The 6,840-nt window shown below is 43.6% G+C and overlaps 1 pseudogene; it reads right to left on the reverse strand.

Annotated features, from left to right (window-relative positions):
- Positions 1 to 3,053: 3,053 nt before the first annotated feature.
- Positions 3,054 to 3,177, reverse strand: LOC134897597 (5S ribosomal RNA; annotated as a pseudogene).
- Positions 3,178 to 6,840: the final 3,663 nt, after the last annotated feature.

The raw sequence follows: 6,840 nt of genomic DNA on the forward strand, positions 1-6,840 counted from the left end.
CATCAATAGGTCTTTGCAGAAGTGTCAAATCGTTGGGGAATTCCTCAAATAGACATGTTGACGTTTCGCCGCAACAAGAAACTTCAAAAATGTTGTTCCAGGTCGAGGGACCCTTAAGTAATAGAGGTGGACGCCCTGGTGACACCGTGGGTGTTTCAGCCGGTTTAGGTGTTCCCTCCACTTCCAATCATTCCAAGGGATAAAGATCAGAAGAGGAACAAGGGTTCAGGTGATACTCTTTGTTCCAGACTGGCCAAGGAGGGCCTGGTATCCAGATCTTCAGGAGTTGCTCATAGAAGATCCCTGACCTCTTCTTCTTCGAGAGGTCCTGTTACAACAGGGGCTGTGCGTGTATCAAGACTTACTGCGGCTGCATTGACGGCATGGCGGTTGAACACCAATTCATAGCCCGGAAGGGTATTCCCAGTGAAGTAATTCCCACACTTCTTTAGGCTGGAAAAGAAGTAATGGCAAAGCATTACCACCGTATTTGGTGGAAATATGTGTCTTGGTGTGAATCCAAGAAAGCTTCTAAAAATACGGAGGATTTTCAGCTGGGGCAGTTGCTCCATATTTTACAAGCAAGTGTGGAGGCGGGCCTAAAGTTAGGCTCCATTAAAGTACAAATTTCGGACTTAGCAATTTTCTTTTAGAAGGAAAGGCCTTCCTTCCAGAAATACAGACCTTCTTGAAAGGCGTGTTGCACATCCAACCTCCCTTTGTGCCCCCTGTGGCTCCATGGGATCTTAATGTGCTGTTGCAGTTCCTGCAATCTCATTGGTTTGAACCTTTACATTAGGTTGCATTAAACTTTCTTACTTGGAAAGTGGTCATGATGTTGGCCTTAGCATCCGCAAGGCGGGTATCTAAATTGGCAGCTTTGTCTCACAAAAGCCCTATTTAATCTTCCATGCTGATAGAGCGGAGTTGAGAACTCGTCAGCAATTTCTGCCAAAAGTGGTTTCACGGAAACCAGTCTATTGTGGTGCCAGTGACTACTGACACCTTGGCGGAATCGAAGTCTCTCAATGTGGTCAGAGCTTTAAAAATCTATGTCGCCAGAACGGCTCATATTAGGAAAACAGAGGCTCTGTTTGTCCTATGGGCTCCCATTGGGGCTTCTGCTTCCAAGCAGACTATTGCGCACTGGGTCTGCAATACGATTCAGCGGGATCATTCTACAACAGGATTGCCGTTACCAAAATCGGTGAAGGCCCATTCTACTGGAAAGGTGGGCTCATCCTGGGTGGCTGGCCGAGGGGTCTCGGCATTGCAGCTTTGCTGAGCTGCTACTTGGCCGGGATCAAACACCTTTACGAAGTTACAAGTTTGATACCCTGGCTGATGTGGACCTCTTGTTTGGTCAATCGGTGCTGCAGAGTCGTCCGCACTCTCCCTCCCGTTCTAGAGCTTTGGTATAAACCCCATGGTTCTTGAAGCATCCCCAGCATCCTCTAGGACGTATGAGAAAATAGGATTTTAATACCTACCGGTAAATCCTTTTCTCTTAGTACGTAGAGGATGCTGGGCGCCCGTCCCAGTGCGTACTGTATCTGCAGTTATTGGGTATGTTTACACACCTGGTGTGTTGTGTTTCAGTCAGCCTGTTGCTGATGATGTTCATGCTATGGCATGCGTTATGCTGTTATTGGTGGTGTTTACACACACAGATTGTGTTACGCTTTATGTCAGCGTATTGCTGCATATTATTCATGCCGTCGGCTGGTGTTCTATTGAATGCCACGTTCTGCGGCATACTGTGGTGTGAGCTGGTAAGATGCTCACCGTGGTTTAACGATAAATTCTTTCCTCGAAATGTCCGTCTCCCTGGGCACAGTTACTTAAACTGGAGTCTGGAGAGGGGCATAAAGGGAGGAGCCAGTTCACACCCAATAAAAGTCTTAAAGTGTGCCTATGTCTCCTGCGGATCCCGTCTATACCCCATGGTTCTTGAAGCGTCCCTAGCATCCTCTACGGACTAAGAGAAAGGATTTACCGGTAGGTATTTAAATCCTATTATAGTTTATTTTACAAACAAGTAATACAATTTTTGGTGAGAAAAAGTAAATACTTTACAATGAAACCTTAGAAAAGTTTTAAAAATAAATGGTGGATAAAAAATACAATAAAAATCATAAAAGATGCTTATCTTTCAGTATTGAGGTAGGGTCAGGGTCACCAACGCATTTCGTCCTATAGACTTTGTCAAGGGGTAGAGAGAAGCTGCCATCAGGCTGATATTTTTACCCACATTAATCAGGAGGAGGTAGCCGACCTCACTTCCTGTTGCCAATGGGTATTTGTAAGGGAACATTAATTAAACCTCAAACTTGCATGTGGGTTTTAATAAACTTTAGGGGACTAGGTCTGGGTGGACGATTGTGATAAATTATTATTTTAAATAACTTTAAACATAACAAGACTCTTCTGAAAATGGGACTTACTGTTTCAGTAGCGCTTGCTTCATTAAGCATGGAGCATGTGCAGTCCTTGACAATGATGACTTCCACGTTTCTGGTCAGGTGGAATGCATCTGGAGTGCATGACGACTTCTGGTCGTGGGTTTCCGGTAAACTTTCCTGATTACAAGATCCTCATAGTCTTGGTAACGGCGGCCATTTTCTAGTAGGTTATACAGGCGTCTTAAGTCTTTGGGAGATATTTGACAGTTCCAGCGGCCGTTTTGGGAGAGTCCGATCGTGATTTTAAGCTTGTTAAGTTCCAGGCTCATTCCCGCAGCAGCATAAAGTGGAAAAATAGATAGAAGCAGTTTAATGGAATGTTATGATGTTTCATTACTGTGTGCCATATTTAAGCACCAATAGACAATATATACATATATATAAAAAACAGAAAAAATAACTATTTTTTTGTATCATTGGACCAACTGTTTTACTTAGTTAGTAATAATATATGAAATCATTTCGAATTTATTTATATCAAAAAGATGATATTTCTATAGATGCATAGTGTATTGTGTTATGTATTATGTTTACTAGTGGATAAACTAATTAGTGGACTGTATCCTATGTGATTATATGTCACCTATATGTGTCCTACAACACGAGGTCTTCCCAGATGGTCTCCCATCTCAGTACTGACCTGGCCCAACACTGCTTATTTTCCAAGATCTGATCGGACGAGATTTGGCATGGCAAGTGTAGTTTGGTTGTAGTAATCTGAATGATTATATACACACAGACAGCAGTATGTGGACAAATATATTTTATTATATACCAATCATTGAGAATAACAAACATTATATGGTACATTCTGGACCGTGATGGACCATTAATTTTGAGTATGAAATGAAATAGTGAGCAAGAATATATAATTTCAATGTGTATAGTAGGACCAAAATGTTATGGACATGTGAGGGCTGTAACAGCACCTTTTTCTTGGATCAGAGGAACAGTGCTATTTTGTAGCTCTCATTAAAGCCAGCTGGGACGAGTATATCCAGTTCAAAGATCCAGTACATCTCTCGTTTTGATAACAAGTTTGATAGGTCTCCTCCTCTTGCTCCCAGGGTTACTAGTTCAATACAACAAATTGTACTGGATGTACTGATAACAGCGCTAATGACAAATCTATGCAGACAGGTGTAAAGATCCGCACTGACCAATAAAACCATTTCCAGTGACCTCAGCTAATGCGGTCACATGCTCTATCTCTAGCAATCGTGGTCTAAACCGCGAACATGTGACTGGTGACCACGCGACCGGCGACCACGCGACCGGCGACCACATGATCGGCGCTCCTAGTTTGTGGCTCGCGATCACGTGACCAGCGGTCACACGTCCCCGGGCCATTCATTCAATAGGCTGATAGTAAGTCATTTCCATTGGGCACAAGACATCACATGACAGTACTCATCCATTGTCACCACCAGGATTGGTAACTATTTGTGGAAAGACAGTCCCTTCGGCTTAGGAAAAGTGAGGCCCACCAACCACTGGACATTTAATCATAACTGTGTCCCAATCAGGTCCTAATTTGGATACCTCAGAGTCAGCCCTGTTTTTAAATCAATTTTGATTTATGTATTATAACATTTGCTTCATTTGCAGTATTTTTAATATTTATATTTTTTAATGTATTAAACTACTGATTGATCTTTACACCTGTCTGCATAGATTTGTCATTAGCGCTGTTATCAGTACATCCAGTACAATTTGTTGCTTGCTCAGTTTGGATTGACTATCCAATTTTGTACAGCTGCTCAGGTGAAACAGCTCTATCGAGCGCGTGGTACACCCATTCTATCGAGTGAGGTTTTTTATTTCATTGTTACTAGTCCAATACCTTTAAATGTCAGTTCATCTGGGTTCGAGTTATAATGTGTTGTGAAATGTCTGTAGATTGCATGTGTGGATACTTGATGCTTGATATTCCGGACATGTTCTTGTATTCTGAGCTTGAGCGGTTTTTTAGTTTTGCCTACATATTTCAGTTTGCAGGGGCATTCCATCACATAGATGACCGAGGTTGTATTGCAATTAATAAATTGTTTGATTTTGTATTATTTACCTCATTTCGTATTATTAAATGTTTTTGTCCCTGGATGTAGATAGCGGCAAATGTTGCATCATCCGCATTTATAGCAGCCTGTGCATTTGGGCATAGTTGTTGTTGTCTTTTTTTTTTATCTTGGAGCATGCTTGGTGCCAGAATGTCTTTGAGATTTTTTTATTTTCTGAAAATGACTTGAGGATTATTTGGTAGGTAATCTTTCAAAATTGGGTCCATCAATAGTATGTCCCAATGATCTCTCAACGACTTCCTTATGATGTTTTCATATTTACTGTATGTTGTTATGAATTGCACTTTGTCCTCATTTTCTTTTTTATTCTTGTATTTTAGTAGTTCCATTCACTGGCCTTCTTATTCGCTTCCTTCAGGATGTGTGCTGGATACCCCTTTTCTTTGAATTGGTCAGTGTATGTTGATAGTTGTTGGATTGTGTCCTCTGGTTTCTTGCAGTTCCTGACAATCCTGTGGAACTGCGAGTATGGGACATTGGGGTAAATTTACTAACATTCGTATTTTCCCGTTTCAGGTCAAAGTTCAATCACGAATGACATCGAAAGTGTAAAACTGCAACTTTTTGAATTTGTTACGACGGATTTACTAAGCTGCCGTATTCGGGTTTTTCTTTTGTTCCGATGTCGATGTCACTCGTGGTTTTTTTTTTTTTTTTTTTACGGCAGTGATTAGCAAAACACTGCCGACTTTTTTACAATGAATCTCGGCCGGATCTGTGTGATCCGTGCTGGGGTTCATTTTTTTTTTTTTAATTAAACACTGTAAAATCCAAAAAAAATATTGCGTGGGGTCCCCCCTCCTAAGCATAACCAGCCTCGGGCTCTTTGAGCCGATCCTGGTTGCAGAAATATGGGGAAAAAATTGACAGGGGTTCCCCCATATTTAAGCAACCAGCATCGGGCTCTGCGCCTGGTCCTGGTTCCAAAAATACGGGGGACAAAAAGAGTAGGGGTCCCCCGTATTTTTAAAACCAGCACCGGGCTCCACTAGCTGGACAGATAATGCCACAGCCGGGGGTCACTTTGATATAGTGCCCTGCGGCCGTGGCATCAAAAATCCAACTAGTCACCCCTGGCCGGGGTACCCTGGGGGAGTGGGGACCCCTTCAATCAAGGGGTCCCCCCCCAGCCACCCAAGGGCCAGGGGTGAAGCCCGAGGCTGTCCCCCCCCCATCCAATGGGCTGCGGATGGGGGGGCTGATAGCCTTTTGTGATAATGAAAAGATATTGTTTTTAGTAGCAGTACTACAAGGCCCAGCAAGCCTCCCCCGCATGCTGGTACTTGGAGAACCACAAGTACCAGCATGCGGCGGAAAAACGGGCCCGCTGGTACCTGTAGTACTACTACTAAAAAAATACCCAAAAAATGACAAGACACACACACCGTGAAAGTAAAGATTTATTACATTCATGCACACAAACATACATACATACTTACCTTATGTTCACACGAGGGTCTGTCCTCTTCTCCAGTAGTATCCAAGGGGTACCTGTTGAATAAATTCTACTCACCAGATCCCGGGTCCCAGGGTCCTCGGGGCAACCATTTGTAATCCAGGTACTTGAATAAAATAACAAAACGGAAAGCCGAGCCACGAACTGAAAGGGGCCCCATGTTTTCACATGGGACTCCTTTCCCCGAATGCCAGAAACCCACTCTGACTGATGTCTAAGTGGGTTTCTTCAGCCAATCAGGGAGCGCCACGTTGTAGCACTCTCCTGATCGGCTGTGTGCTCCTGTACTGAGTGACAGGCGGCACACGGCAGTGTTACAATGTAGCGCCTATGCGCTCCATTGTAACCAATGGTGGGAACTTTCTGCTCAGCGGTGACGTCACTTTAGGTCAACCGCAGGGCAGAAAGTTCCCACCATTGGTTACAATGGAGCGCATAGGCGCTACATTGTAACACTGCCGTGTGCCGCCTGTCAGACAGTACAGGAGCACACAGCCGATCAGGAGGGTGCTACAACGTAGCGCTCCCTGATTGGCTGAAGAAACCCACTTAGACAGAAGTTAGAGTGGGTTTCTGGCATTCGGGGAAAGGAGTCCCATGTGAAAACATGGGGCCCCTTTCAGTTCGTGGCTCGGCTTTCCGTTTTCTTATTTTATGCAAGTACCTGGATTACAAATGGTTGCCCCGAGGACCCTGGGACCCGGGATCTGGTGAGTAGAATTTATTCAACAGGTACCCCTTGGATTCTACTGGAGAAGAGGACAGACCCTCGTGTGAACATAAGGTAAGTATGTATGTATGTTTGTGTGCATGTATGTAATAAATCTTTACTTTCACGGTG

The sequence above is a fragment of the Pseudophryne corroboree genome, chromosome 3 (genome assembly GCF_028390025.1).
Source record: "Pseudophryne corroboree isolate aPseCor3 chromosome 3, aPseCor3.hap2, whole genome shotgun sequence".
NCBI lineage: Eukaryota > Metazoa > Chordata > Amphibia > Anura > Myobatrachidae > Pseudophryne > Pseudophryne corroboree.